The 16,283-nt window shown below is 42.8% G+C and overlaps 1 pseudogene; it reads left to right on the top strand.

The window, feature by feature from the left end:
• Positions 1-12,204: 12,204 nt before the first annotated feature.
• Positions 12,205-12,322, top strand: LOC124556785 (annotated as a pseudogene).
• Positions 12,323-16,283: the final 3,961 nt, after the last annotated feature.

The following is a 16,283-nucleotide window of genomic DNA, read 5'->3' on the forward strand; positions in this document are numbered from 1 at the left end:
CATTTCCTTCGCTGTAATTCTGACTCAGTGGGATCTCTATTTCCGTTCTGCCCCTGAACCAAAACATACGACGTCTTTCTATCTCTGTCAGTCTATACCAGAGTTTTCCAAGCTTTTCCTGATGGCGACACCTATCTAATACATACAATTTCACGAGGCATCATTTCACTAATGTTAACAAAAGATATTCTACTGCAACAAATAATATTTTAAAGAAATACTAATTCGTATATTTCGTTTCTGAGTAGAGTATCATTATATATTAAATACCTTTTCACAGATCCGAAAATTTTCGATACAAGTACGAAATCAATGGCTCACGTGGGCTAGAAGACCACGACAAATCAGTCTTAAATTAGGTCGTATATAGTATAAGCTCACATCCAAGACCACGACAAATCTCTCTTATATTAGGTCATATATAGTATAAGCTCACATCCAAATCCTCATTTAACTTTCCACGTTTAACTGTTTTATTATTTATTTATTCGTATCGCCCTCTATGGAGCACGCGGAACTATTGGTCTTCTTAGCTCTCTTGTTCTTCTTTTCTTCCAAAACTTCCTCATCCTTTCACAATGGGCCTGTCTTCTTTCTTGTGACCACGCGTTTTTCAATTTCAGTTTCTTTCCGTTGGGTTTTTGGTTGTGAACTTATGAAAGTTGATTTTCTATCTGTACGCAGTCCGTGTGGTTTCTAGTGGATCAATACTGAGTTCCCTGAAGTCATTTTGGGTTTCTGTTAGCCAGCGTGCACTGGTTTGGCGAGTTCCTTTCATGGCAAGGAAGATTTTATTGGTCATTCTAGATGCGTCCATTCTTGCTAAATGTTCGTAGAATTTCAATCGTCTTCTCCGTGCAACTGACGTGAAGCGCTCAGTCCTTGGATACAGTTCTTCAGAGCTTTTGCTCGTCTAGATATCATCTTGAATCTTGAGTCCAAATATTTTCCTGAGTATTTGCATTTACATTTTCTCAATGTCCTTGATGTTCATGGTTAATGATGCGTAGAGCGCTTCTGGAAGAGAGACTGTATGATAGTGGTGAAGTTTGGCTTGGGTGGATAGCGATTTCTTATTGTATGTGTTTCAGGTCATTGTGTAAGCTATGCCGGCTGGGGTGGCCGAGCGGTTCTAGGCCCTTCAGTCTGGAACCGCGCGACCGCTACGGTCGCAGGTTCGAATCCTGCCTCGGGCATGGATGTGTGTGATGTCCTTAGGTTAGTTAGGTTTAAGTAGTTCTAAGTTCTAGGGGACTGATGACCTCAGAAGTTAAGTCCCATAGTGCTCACAGCCATTTGAACCATTTATAAGATTTATGTAATTTTTCTGTTCATGTTTTGTGAGCTACTTTTTCGTTGCCAGTGTTGCTGATCATTTCACTCAAGTACTTGAAATACTTAACTTGTTTGCTGTCACCATATTTTGCTGAAGTGGTTTCAGATTTGGACTTTTGGAGTCCATGACTTGTGTTTTCTGTTAGGAAATTTGGAGTCCGATTTTGATGGCAACCTCATGGAGTTTTTTGATGGCATGTTTGGCTTCCTCGGGAGTCCATATTTATTCCAGGTGTTTCTTTCTCCCATGTCCTGATAATCTTGGCCAGTACCAGGTTAAAGAGGAGTGGGGACAACCCATCACCCTGTCTCACTCCCGTCCTAATTTGAAAAGGTTCATAAGCTTCTTAACCGTTTTTATATTAGTCGTAATAAAAAATGAACTTTCATATGAATATGTTGTAGAAAACTGTATCAAAACGGAGAATACTGTTTTATCAAGGCGAGGATAATCTTGCTAAACAGGAATTCAGAAATTACATAAATCTGCTTCTTGGTACTTAAGTTTTAAAATGTGATTTTTTTTTTCAGGTTTGCCAGTTGCTCCTCTTTAACAAGTTGAAGTTCACAAGACTGGAAAGCACGAAAGGATTTCTCATCCAGTCACAGTGGTTTATATTTAGTATTGGATAATAGGCATGAAACCTCTCTTTCAATTGCACTAAATGGTCATGTATCCATGCTTATATTTTGTTACTAACTACACATTTAGATGTCAATGGAAACATTTCGAAATTGTTTTCTTCTGTTTTTCTCATCCGTACTCGACTTCCTCTCTTAAGGTTGCAATTTTATATTCGGCGATAAGAATTTTGCACCCTTGCCTTGTAAACTAGCATTTCCCTTGTTGAATCAAATAAGTGAAGCATTACATCTTTCAGTTCGTACACAAGAATACGTATTCTCCGTCTGCATAGCCAGCGGACTTCTATATGAAGGAGAGAACTGAAATGTTATGTTCGTGCTCGTCACATACTTGAGCGAAAAGTCTTGACTTCAGAGACTTGCTCTTAACGTACTTCATCATTTTAACAGTCTTGTCCAAAACTGATTTCAAATCGTTTCCAAACGTCTTTTTCTACGAGCGTTTCTCTATGTAGAAAGCAGTGCATAACGATCAAGATTTCGTTCCACTGTTTCGCCAGTGTAATGAATCCTTGTAAGGAATCTCTCATGGAAGGGGCGCCATCATTGCATAAGTCGACACAATTTTTCCACAACAAACTCATTGTCTCCATGGATCTATTTATTGGTTCAGACGTCTTTGCCTCTGATTGTTAAGGAAGTTCACATGCAACAGAGATACTGTTCATCTGTGTTTCCTTCATCAATGAAACGAATAAAAGAAACGAGCTCAACTAAGCCAACATCGCAAGAATAATCCAGTTGAACTGCGAGCATTAAATTTGTTCAACGTTTCCACACACATGCTGAACACATCTTCCAACTGTAACCAGCCAAGGCAATTTTTCCATATCACTTTCATACTCGGGGCCACTATTGTGCATCAAACTTTTTCTGTAACTACACGAGATAACGTACCATTTGCAATAATCTCAGTTACAGGATACCAAGATTTTTGAATTTTATCAAAGAACTCTGCTGATTCTTCCGTTTTATAAGGGACCCTTTGAGTGCGAGCTCCCAAAAGACCAATGACGTTTACGGCATTCGACGCCCCACATATTATCTAGCACACAACCACAATATCGGCTGCTAATGGCAACAGGGGGCGGGATTGGCGGTATCCAATGGTGAGTACAGTATGAGGCTACAGAGGGTAGCTGAACTGCCGAGTCGACAAGTAATTCACAACAGTGCTACAGTGCTAATGGTATTAATACGAAGCACAGCAATGACAACGATAAACAAAGCAAAACATTGCATTATTTCTACAGCAACCGTTGCCGAAGATGACATTTCGTCAGAAAGGAACCCAAGGAATTTCGTAGAGTGAGAAAGAAGTGGCATTTGAAATATTAGTGTTTCTGCAAGAAGAGCCAGTGGAATATGTCGTGTCGTATGCGCTCAACTGCGCTTAATTTATATGAGGAGTACAACGCTGACGATACGCTTGTCGGACAAGGAGCCACAAGTCCCGTTTTCAGTGAAATGTAGTGAAGGACAATCGTTGTGCAAGGAGCCGGCACTAAACATAATTACGTACTTGGAAGATCATCCGCAGCATATTAAAAAAAGAAAACAATTACGAACAGATTTCGAGTAAGTCCAAAGCAATATGATCGTGTAGTGCATAAGAAAAACTACGGATATTAAAGGGAGGACAAGCCGCACTTAATACAAAAACGTGTTCGCTCGTTTCAAGGATGCTCTATACAATTTATAGGATGTGCATGATAGTGAACTATTACGTATGTACATCAAATGCCGCTCGACATAGATGACAGTGACTTAAAGAGAAGCAGTGATGGTCGCTAAACTTAAAACTGCGCCACACGTATGGAACACGTAAGATAACGAAATTTCCAAGAAACCGTCAACTTGACGATGCACTGCAAACTGTGGAATCAACCCGAAAATTTGCAGATGAGGTAAAGAAACGTATCCCATCGTTCAGTAAAGAAGTTGGTTTCAACTCCGATCAATCGAGATTTGAAGAGGAAATGCATATGAAAGGAATATTGGAAATCAGAGGCACCAAGAGAGTTCTATCAAGATCAACCAACATTAATGCCTTAACTCATTCGTATACAACTATGCCGACTGTTAATCTGGATAATAAACTGACTGGAAAGTTATTTATTGTGCTTGAGAAGTTGGACGTGCCCTGTCCCTTAAGATTTTTTATCGAGTGCGTAATCTCGCAAGAGCAGTAGGGAATATTTTCGTGACAGCAAGCAAGAGTGTTATAATGGACGTAAGAAAACTACACCTGTGGATGAGCACTGCTCTTGGTCAATAGCTGGTGAAAATAACTTGTGCTTGCTTGATTCCTTGTCTGCGTGTAAAAATTGCACTCCTCTAGAGAGAACTATCCCTCCTGAAAAGTATATGACATTGCAATTCATACCACCTGGAACCAATGGACAAATTCAGCCTCTGGGTGTTTGCTTTTTCCGTGCCTATAAAATATAATGTCGCACTGTCTGCAGCTACGCCTTAAAGGACAGTCAGTTTCACGATAAGCTCCAGGACAGCCTGTTTCGCATTTGGTTGCGTGCCATCATATAGCATCTGTTCTCATAACACAGTTACACCAACATGATTCTATATGCGTTCTTTAAGAGTGGATAACTAGCTGAACGTCCTACACGGTTTTTAAATCCCAAGGAATTCACCTTCGATCTTAATGGTGAGAACCTTTGAAATCACTGTGGCGTAACGTTTTTCATTCGGAGTTCATGGTGTAAGTTAATGGTTTGATTTGAACATTCCTCGAACGTCCATTTTGTGAAGTGTAGTACATAATGCCCAAAGGAGATTGATCTCTGCACTTCCGGACACTAATTTCCTGTCGCCCTCCTGAGGCAGAAGGTGAGTCATCAGCTGCTAGTATTTTTCCTGTCAGCAAAGATAACACAACACTTTCAAAAGACACTTCCTAAAGACTGAATTTGGGATTGATAGACTTTATTTGAAACAGTCAAAACGTTTTCCTTGGAAATGTTTGTGTTTTGCTGAACTAAGCCGCATTAATTTATTCGTGCTTGCACTGGAAAGTTTTTCTCCAGGTATCACACAGTCCGGCGTAAGACATTGTTCATCTCCACGACACGTGAGTCCTATTTTGAAGTACTCTTCACTGTACAGCCTCGCTTTTGTGAACCAGCAACTGCAAGATTGCGCGGAAGATAACAGAGGTTTTACACGCAGTACTTAATTGTTCTTCCGTGTCTAATGCAGTTTCAGATATGTTTCTTGACTGTTGTTTTGCATGTTTCATAAACTGCCAAAGGTCTTTTTTTCTAAGAGTAAACTTATCCATTTTTGATGATTTCCGTAAATTATATCATTTTGGAAGGAGTAAAACATGATACATGTCATGAATGAGACAAAGAAACAGACTGGAGGAAAAGTGTACAATCTTGCAATATCGTGTGCTTAAAGAGCCTATTAAGACATGGACCGACAGAGAGCGGCAATGTGCAGCAGCAGAAGACTGACAACTAGTTAACGTGCCTCGCGAAACCTCTGGTTCATACATAAACTGATGAACTATATCGTTATGAGATGCACCGACCGCGACTTGGATGCCACTTCGAGCCGTTGCGAGCACGTGGCGCTTTAAGTAATGTATATTAAACGGAGCAGAGACGAATGGTGAATCACTCTTGCGACGATAAGCATCGCAGATAGGGAAGTGCACTGACCTAAGGGACTCTGACAAGGAAAAATTACACTGAGGTGACAAAATCATGCGATACCTCCTAATATCGTGCCATATCTCCTCTTGCCCGGCGTAGTGCAGTAGCTGGACCTGACATTGACTCAACCTGTTGTTGTAACTCCCCTGCAGAATTATTCAGCCATGCTGCCTCCGTAGCCTTCCATAATTGCGAAAATGTTGCCGGTGCATGGAGTTGTGGACGAACTGACCTCTCGATTATGTACCACACATGCTCTATGGGATTCATGTCGGGTGGTCTGGGTAGCCAAATAATTTGCTCGAAATGTCCAGATTGTTCTTCAAACTAATCGCGAACAATTGTGGCCCGGTGACATGGCCCGTTGTTTGGGCACGTGAAGTCCACGAATGTCTGCAAATGGTCTCCCAGTTGCCCAACATGGCCATTTCTAGGCTCTTCAGTCCGGAACCGCGCAACTACTACGGTCACAGGTTCGAAAGATGCCTCGGGCATGGATGTGTGTGATGTCAGTTAGGTTTAAGTAGGTCTAAGTCTAGGGGACTGATGACCTCAGATGTTAAGTGCCATAGTGCTTAGAGCCATTTGAACGATAGCCATTTTCAGTCAATGATCGTTTCAGTTGGACCAGAGGATGCAGTCCATTCCGTGTAAACACAGCCCGCACCATCATAGAGCAATCACCATTTTCCACAGACCTTGTTGACAACTAGGGTCAAAGACTTCCTGAGGTCTGCGCCACTCTCGAATCCTACCATCAGCTCTTATCAACTGAAGTTGAGGCTTATTTGACCTGACTCCGGCTTTCCTGTCGTCTAGTGTCTGACAGAGCCAAGGAGAGGCGTTGCAGGCGACGTCGTCCTGTTAGCAAAGGCACTCCCGTGGGTCGTCTGCTATCGTTGCCCATTAACGCCAAATTTCGCAGCACTGTCCTAGCGGATACTGTCGTTCTACGTCCTACACTGATTCCCAGCGGTTATTTCAAACAGTGTTAGCACTAACAATTCTATGCAAACGCAGCTGCTTTCTGTCTTAAGTCAAGGTCATCGGGCTCTGCTTTGTCCTTGGGAACAGATAATGTCTGAAATTTGTTATTCTCGGCACACTTGTGACCCTGTGTATCTCGGAATATTGAATTCCATAATGATTATCGAAATGGAATGTCTCGCGTGTTTAGCTCTACTGTAACTACGACACCACGTTCAAAGTCTGTTAATTGCCGTCGAGCGGCCGTAATCACGTCGGAAACCTTTCGACATGAATCACATGATTACAAACGAGAGCTCCGCCAGTGCACTGCCCTGTCATACCTTGTGTACGCCATACTACCTCCAACTGTACATGTGCATGTCGCTATACCATGACTTTTGTCATCTCGGTATATTAGGGCCGGCGTCTCGGCACGACCACCTCGGAAACGGCTAAGTTGGTGGGCTGCACAAATGCTACTATCGTGAGCAACTATGGAAAGCGGCTTAAGGACGCTGAAATCACGAGTAGGTGATAAGGTGCCGGACGTGTGCGTCTCATCCCAAAACGTGAAGAGCGGAGGACTGACCGTTCAGTGAAGAATATTAGGCGGCGATCTGTGGCACATCCAACGAGAGACTGCAATGCTGGTGCATGCGCAAGTGTTTCGTAGCACACTTCGGTCATTCAAACTAAGATCGCTCTAGATACTTAATCCTAAATATTTTACTGTGGCTAGTATTGCCAGTAGTTACTCATCAATAGTGTAGTTGTACAGTAGTGGCTCTCTTTTCCTGTCTACGCGGAATATGTTACATTTATTACGTCCAGGGTCAGCTGCCAGGGCCTGCACCAGCCTTCAGCCCTCTGCAGGTCATTCTGCAAGCCGATGCTGTCTTCTGGAGCTGCTGCTTCGTTACAGACAAACGCATCACCTGCAAAGTAAACTTCGGTTTATTGGTAGAATAATGGGGAAGTGCAATCATCCTACAAAGGAGACTGCTGAGAAATCACTAGTGGGACTCATTCTAGAATATTGCTCAAGTGTGTGGAACCCGTATCAAACAGAACTAACAAAGGATATTTCATGCATACAGAGAGGGTCAGAACGAATGGATACAGGTTTAATAAATGAAAAGCACCAGTTTGCTTTTGTTCTACAATATTACTTTTCAATAAGAACTGGTTGTAGCCATTGGCTGTGGCAATTAATTTTATTGTATCTAATTCTGCTTTAAAATCACCTCTGGACATGGGGATCGATATGAGACGGTGTACCATTGAGTGGAAAGCTGCATGTTTGTGAGCTATGGGGTGTTGTGAGCAAGAAGGTATTACTGTGTCTGTAGTTGTTGTTTTTCTGTAAATTTTGAAACAATGTGTGTGTGTACTGATGTCAATGGTGAGATCTAAGAAGTTTATGGATTTGTTGCCAATTTCCATAGTGAACTGGATATTTTTATGTTGACTGTTTAGGTTTTTCAAGAATGTGTTGAGTTGTCTTGTAGTACCAGTCCACATACACAGGACATCATCTACATATCTAAACCAGTATGTGGACTGGTACTACAAGGCAACTCAACACATTCTTGAAAAACCTAAACAGTCAACATAAAAATACCCAGTTCACTATGGAAATTGGCAACAAATCCATAAACTTCTTAGATCTCACCATTGACATCAGCACACACACACATTGTTTCAAAATTTACAGAAAAACAAAAACTACAGACACAGTAATACCTTCTTGCTCACAGCACCCCATAGCTCACAAACATGCAGCTTTCCACTCAATGGTACACCGTCTCATATCTATCCCCATGTCGAGAGATGATTTTAAAGCAGAATTAGATACAATAAAATGTATTGCCACAGCCAATGGCTACAATCCAGTTCTTATTGAAAAGTAATATTGTAGAACAAAAGCAGATTGGTTCTTTTCATTTATTATAATGTTGTTCTACCAAGAACCGACGGAAGATTCTGTTAATAGGATACAGGTTTGTTTGACCTGTGGGAGAGTGATAACAGTGATGCTGAAGAAACTGAACTGGCAGACTCTTGAAGATAGACGGAAACTATCCTAAGAAAGCCTACTACCAAAGTTTCAAAAACTGGCTTTAAATGATGACTCTAGGATTATACTACAGCCCCTTATGTATCACTCACACAGCGAATCTGAGGACAAGATCGGAATAATTACAGCACGCAGAGAGGCATTTTTTCAAGCTGTTCAATTTATTGGTCATAACATTCTACGGTAGTACATATTTTTCAACTGACATTTAAAAGTAATAAAACAAACTAAAGTTAGTTACAGGTTTCTAGACATTTTAGAAGAAACCCAAGAGTAGACCAGAAAATGATGTTCGTCATTTGATCGTACGTGTTTTTTAAAAGACCAGATTGTCTCTCGTTTCTCCATGTTCTGAATAGCATCATCGAAAATTGGAGTTCAAATGATGGTTCTTCTGAGGAAGTTGGCGTATGTATCAGAGTAATTGTTGATGCGTAGTAGCTTGTGATGCTGGTCAGAGATGTACGTCCAAAAATCTTCTTCGCTCCTTTCTTTACTGGACAGTAGGTAAAATACCGCGTGACCCTTCAATCAGTTGTCCGCAGCTCGTGGTCGTGCGGTAGCGTTCTCGCTTCCCACGCCCGGGTTCCCGGGTTCGATTCCCGGCGGGGTCAGGGATTTTCTCTGCCTCGTGATGACTAGGTGTTGTGTGGTGTCCTTAGGTTAGTTAGGTTTAAGTAGTTCTAAGTTCTAGGGGACTGATGACCATAGCTGTTAAGTCCCATAGTGCTTAGAGCCTTCAATCAGTTGACGGCATTTTTCTTCGAGGTGGGGTACAGTTCTTCTTCCGGGTATAAAAAGGCACGTTGGCGTTATTAAATACGGTTGTTTATCTGTGCATAGTTGCTAATTTTTTTTCTGATTGACAACCGTATGTTATTTGCACTTCCACAGACAAAATGGTGTTCATCTGTGTCAATCAGGTTGCAAGTAGCACACCAAGGGGAATCAGCCAGATGAATGGAATGTAGTCTGCATACGTGAATGGAATGGAAGAAACCCTAATAACTGGTACAATGGGACGTCGTGCCCTCTGCCATGCACTCCGCGGTGGTTCGCAGAGTATGGATGTAGATGTAAAGACTATACGACATTTTCTACTAGATCATTTATATACATTGTAAAAGTAAGGGTCGTATGACATTTCCTTAGGGTACTCCGAAAATTACCTTTACGTCTGTCAATGTTGTTCCGTTAAGAGCGACTTGTTGAGCTTCATCTTCAATTAAGTTTGAATCCAGTCGGAAATCTGGTCCGATATTCTATAACTTCTTTTTTTTTCGGGACCGTGTCAAATCCCTTACTGAAATCAAGGAACACGGCATCAACTTAAGTGCCGCCGTCTACAGCGCTGTGGATCTAATGGAGGAACAGAGCTACCTCTGTAGCGCAATCTATCTTGATCCAACGATGTCGTCAGCTACTATTGCAGCAGACACGAAATCATCAAGATTTGGCTGTGGATCAATGGAGACGTGTTGCTTGGTCCAGTGAATCACGTTTCTTGTTACACCAGGTCGACGATCAGTCCGAATACGCCGTCCCCCCGGCGAACGGCCACGGACGAAGGCCGTTGGAAGTGGTACTATGCTATGGGGCATATTCGCTTTGCTTCCATGAGAGCTGTTATAATAATCGAAAACAACATGACAAGTGTGAACCACGTGAACACTGTTGCGGACAACCTGCATCCGTTCGTGCTTAATTACTTTCCCGGCGGCGATGGCATGATCCAGCTAGTAACTGTCGGTGTCACAATAACAGACTAGAACTACAGCGGTCTCTCGCTGGTGTTTCGGACACCACATTCGCCTGATACAAGCCTGATAGAACACATCTGGGACGCTATTGGACGTCATCTCCACACCAGTCCTTATACATGTAGTGTTACGTACCTCGTGCCAAGAACTCGAATATATATATATACAGGGTGTTACAAAAAGATACGGCCAAACTTTCAGGAAACATTCCTCACACACATGTGTCCGGAAACGCTAAATTTCCATGTTAGAGCTCATTTTAGTTTCGTCGTCCACCTACGCTCAACGGAGCACGTTATCATGATTTCATACGGGATACTCTACCTGTGCTGCTAGAACATGTGCCTTTACAGGTACGACACAACATGTGGTTCATGCACGATGGAGCTCCTGCACATTTCAGTCGAAGTGTTCGTACGCTTCTCAACAACAGATTCCGTGACCCATGGATTGGTAGAGGCGGACCAATTTCATGGTCTCCACGCTCTCCTGACCTCAACCCTCTTGACTTTCATTTATGGAGGCATTTGAAAGCTCTTGTCTACGCAACCCCGGTACCAAATGTAGAGACTCTTGGTGCTCGTATTGTGGACGGCTGTGATACAATACGCCATTCTCCACGGCTGCATCAGCGCATCAGGGATTCCATGCGACGGAGGATGGATGCATGTATCCTCGCTAACGGAGGACATTTTGAACATTTCCTGTAACAAAGTGTTTGAAGTCACGGTGGTACGTTCTGTTGCTGTGTGTTCCATTCCATGATTAATGTGATTTGAAGAGAAGTAATAAAATGAGCTCTAACATGGAAAGTAAGCGTTTCCGGACACATGTCCACATAACATATTTTCTTTGTTTGTGTGTGAGGAATGTTTCCTTAAAGTTTGGCAGTACCTTTTTGTAACACCCTGTATATATATTCGTTAACACTTTAATGTATTTCACAACCTTTAAGAGTACTCAAAGTTCCTTACGTGTGAAGTCGGTTGGGGGAGGGGTATGATGTGCCTTTTTGGCATTGATGTTAGGCCAGTATCCATGTACTAACTACACCCTCCTGATAAAATTGTTCCACATAATATCCCAAATAAGATTCAACGCCACGTGAGACTACAGCAAATTAAGCTAGGAAAGGTTTTCCGCCATATCTGATCACTCCCTCCTTTCACCAGCTCGAATGACGGACACGAACTCTTTTATAAGCTCCACAACATAAATGAACGCAGAGTGGAATAAAGAAAATATGGAACTCTACATTATTCAAGCATCCAAAAACTGTAGACTTTGAGACATACTGTCTCCAGGTCATGAGGAATCTTACAGTATACAAATGTCGTCTAACAGCCAGCAAAAAGAAAATAGGTGACCGTTTGTTATAAACGAAAGGTCCGAGGAGCGGTTGAAATTTCCAAGAATGCGTGTAACTTCAATAGAGAGGACGGTTATAGGCTTTCGGCTCTGGGGCTCCCCGCGGTGTGCGAGCGCGCTGCGATTCACCACGGCAGACAATAAGATAACCCCTCACTTGCTCCGTCCGTTTCGTATTTCGCCAATAATGATGGCCAGCCGATGTCAGTAGAATTTCAAACAATAACTCTTCTCCAGCGTATGTATGGAATAGTGCCTTTCTATCCAATGGCGATGGGCCACCGATAGTGTCCACAAGAGTTTAGCCAATAACGGTGGCGACGGCCTTCCAGTTTAAAAATCTGATATAATGTTAATGTTTGCTGTTGTCGCCAACGGCCTTGCCGCAGTGGTAACACCGGTTCTCGTCACATCACCGAAGTTAAGCGCTGTCGGGCTGGGCTAGCACTTGGATGGGTGACCATGCGGTGTGTCGAGAGCTGTTGACAAGCAGCCCTTGTGAGGCAAACTGAGGTGCTCCTTGGTTGAGAAGTAGCGGCTCCGGTCTCGTAAACTGGCATACGGCCGGGAGAGCGGTGTGCTGACCACGTGCCACTCCATACCCGCATCCAGTGATGCCTGTTGGCTGAGGATGACACAGTGGCCGCTCGGTACCGTTGGGCCTTCCAAGGCCTTTTCGGAGGAAGTTTAGCCAATAACGCCCCTTCTTCTGCATCAGTGCGGGAATATTAGCCTACGACGATAGCCTAGCAATGGTAGCCACAAGAATTTTAACTAATACTCCCACTTCTTCATCTCAAACGCTGGAGAACTCCCCTTTATAGGAGAACACGACACTGGTCTCTGACAGTGTTCTAGCAGTAGTGGACACCAAAACGTTCTGAAGATATTCGCAGCAGAGGGATCGAAACGTCGAATATTTTAGAAGGAAATATGACGCGGCCTAACAACCCAGAAGATTTTAACTCTCTTTATATATTGTCTGGACATCTGAAAGTACTGTAACTAATTACTTTACAAATGTAACATCTTTACCTTATTGTACGTACGCTTTGTGCGAGTAGGTCCGTAGTGAACCAAGGAAATACGAGACACTGTTACAGGAAATAATAAGCCAAGTTGCTTCGTAGAAAATTTTGAATCTAAACATGCCCATACGACTATCGTACTTTATAAAAACAAGAATAAACGATAACTAATCTTCAGATTGCTACATTTCTCACACGTGGGTCATTATGGAACGTAACAGTGGCAAGAAAAATCACTACACCTTCATAGATATCTTGCAATGACCAAAGAAATAATATCGGTCATATAAGCGCTGCTGACTGCGGGCTTGGAAATGTTTGGAAAAACTGGATTCGGGAGAACGAGTAGTGAGTAAGGCATGAATTCAGCATCTCCAGATGGTGGACCATCACGATCTCACAGGCCGTGTACATCTGCAAAGCGCCTTGTATTGGAAGAGCAAACTACTGAATGTGATTGTCAGAGGCGGCACTTGGCCCTATCTTGGGATTTGACACACTCACTGTTTTTTCACTGCATAATTCCCTCTCATTTCTGCAAATGTTCCGCACAACATGCGTTTAGCTGTAGTGTACACCGGGCCATCATCTGTCCCCGATCCCACAAGGATATCCGTCCGTCCTGCATCTCAACTTGATCTCGACACTGGCTTACCTACTGTCCGTGCAGATGGCGTTTCCTGCGCTAGAAGGCAGTGCTACACAATGGGAAGTCAAACTGGTAAGACGAGAGCCCCTAGGGCTCAGTCCTGGGCGGTTAAAAGTAGGTTCTAACGACGGTATAGAGACTGGCTTTAGGACGTTTCTCACATGCACCTAGTTCAATACTGGACCTCAGCTACACTTTACACAAACAGCCGAAAAAATGTAGCCTTCAAAGCATGTTTGTTTAATTTTAATTCGTCTCGTCTACATTAAAATATATAAGATATGAAAATAACGCATTACAGCCAGTAAGACTGTTAGAAGTGAGGATCTGAAAGCAAAAATAATGTTACAGATGGTAAAGTCTAATAAAATTTACCTTCGTTTTCTGCAACTTGACGACTATTAACCAGTCGAATATTTTGTTGTTTGCTTCACTTTTATCCGGAAGGACTCCCCTTCTCGTTCAGATATTAAGGTTTTTAATATGGCTGCAGCATAGGACACATGACAGCCCCTAGTGGCTTGCACCTCAGTTGCATTTTATTTCAATTCTATCTGACTGTCAGGTATGACCGCAGCTTTCGTATTTTTTGGTACGTTATGCTGTAACATTTAGTTTTAATTTTGTCCGAAGAAGGTATCCCTTGTGACACCGAAACCTAGGTTACAAATTGATTGTGTTCGCGACTGAGGGCTGTGTTTTTCAAAATTTCGTTCAGATATTTTTTTCTCCAGATTTTAAATTTTCGCTCTGAATGCAACATTATTAGTATATTTGTAAAAATCTCTCTATGAATATTTTCTTTTGACCTGTTGGAGTACACACACACACACACACACACACACACACACACACACACACACACACATACACACACAGACAGCAGCTGAGCTCCTACATTGTGTCCATTTGTGTATGTATTTGAGCTGTAGCTCGTCAAAAACTTATTCCAAAAGCAAGCAAAGTTTCTTTCTTTCTGTCTGTACCTGTGGACGACTCACCACTTCTGCTATTCTGCGAACGGTTTCTTTTATTTTTAAATTATTTACATTCTCCCATAACTTCCTTGTAAATTTTTCTAGGATTTAATCAAATGTGGTCGTAATTTGAAGTAACTCAATAACAAATAATTTCTGGAATTACGTTAACTACAAAAATCTGTGCCTGTTAGGTATAAAAGTACTGTATTCTCAAAACTCTACTGAATGTTCTGTATACTGTAGTATAGCTCATGGTCGCTGGATGCGATATAGCCCTTTCCGTTTAGTTTTGCTGTGTTTTTATCGATTAGGCACTCATCTGAACAATTTTTCCTTGGTCCCAACTCATTTTCACTTGTCTTAAAATAAATGAAAGTGCAGATGTAATTCGTTTTCTCCTGCAGGAAACTGAATCGAGCGGACGCAAAGGAAGTGCAGATTTGCTCAATAAATAGTGAGTTTCGTATTACTTAGTTGTGAACTACATTAATTAATAACTACACTAGTGGCCATTGCTACACCAAGAAGAAATGAAGATGATAAATGGGTATTCATTGGACAAATATATTATACTAGAAATGACATGTGATTACATTTTCACGCAATTTGGGTACATAGATCCTGAGAAATCAGTACCCAGAACAACCACCTCTGGCCGTAATAACGGCCTTGATACGCCTGGGTATTGAGTCGAACAGAACTTGGATGGCGTGTACAGGTACAGCTGCCCATGCAGCTTCAACACGATACCACAGTTCATCAAGAGTAGTGACTGGCGTATTGTGACGAGCCAGATGCTCGGCCACCATTGACCAGGCGTTTTCAGTTGGGGAGAGATCTAGAGAATGTGCTGGCCAGGGCAGCAGTCGAACATTTTCTGTATCCAGAAAGGCCCGTGCAGGACCTGCAACATGCGGTCGTGCATTATCCTGCTGAAATGTAGGGTTTCGCAGGGATCGAATGAAGGGTGGAGCCACGGGTCGTAACACACCTTAAATGTACCGTCCACTGTTCAAAGTGCCGTCAATGCGAACAAGAGGTGACCGATACGTGTAACCAATGGCAACCCATACCATCACGCCGGGTGATACGCCAGTGTGGCGATGACGAATACACGCTTCCAATGTGAGTTCACCGCGATGCCACCAAACACGAATGCGACCATCATGATGCTGTAAACACAACCTGGATTCATCCGAAAAAATGACGTTTTGCTATTCGGGTACCCAGGTTCTTCGCTGAGTACACCATCGCACGCGCTCCTGTCTGTGATGCAGCGTCAAGAGTAACCGCAGTCATGGTCTCCGAGCTGATAGTGCATGCTGCTGCAAACGTCGTCGAACTGTTGCTGCAGATGGTTGTTGTCTTGCAAACGTCTCCATCTGTTGACTCAGGGATCCAGACGTGGCTGCACGATCCGTTACAGCCATGCGGATAAGATGCCTGTCATCTCGACTTCTAGTGATACGAGGCCCTTGGGATCCAGCACGGCGTTACGTATTACCCACCTGAACCCACCGATTCCATATTCTGCTAACAGTCATTGGATCTCGACCAACGCGAGCAGCAATGTCGCGATACGATAAACCGCAATCGCGATAGGCTGCAATCCGACCTTTATCAAAGTCGGAAACGTGATGATACGCATTTCTCCTCCTTACACGAGGCATCACAACAACGTTTCACCAGGCAACACCGGTCAACTGCTGTTTGTATATGAGAAATCGGATGGAAACTTGCCTCATGTCAGCACGTTGTAGGTGTTGTCACCGGCGCCAACCTTGTGTCAATG

Source organism: Schistocerca americana, chromosome 1 (assembly GCF_021461395.2).
Source record: "Schistocerca americana isolate TAMUIC-IGC-003095 chromosome 1, iqSchAmer2.1, whole genome shotgun sequence".
Taxonomy (NCBI): Eukaryota; Metazoa; Arthropoda; class Insecta; order Orthoptera; family Acrididae; genus Schistocerca; species Schistocerca americana.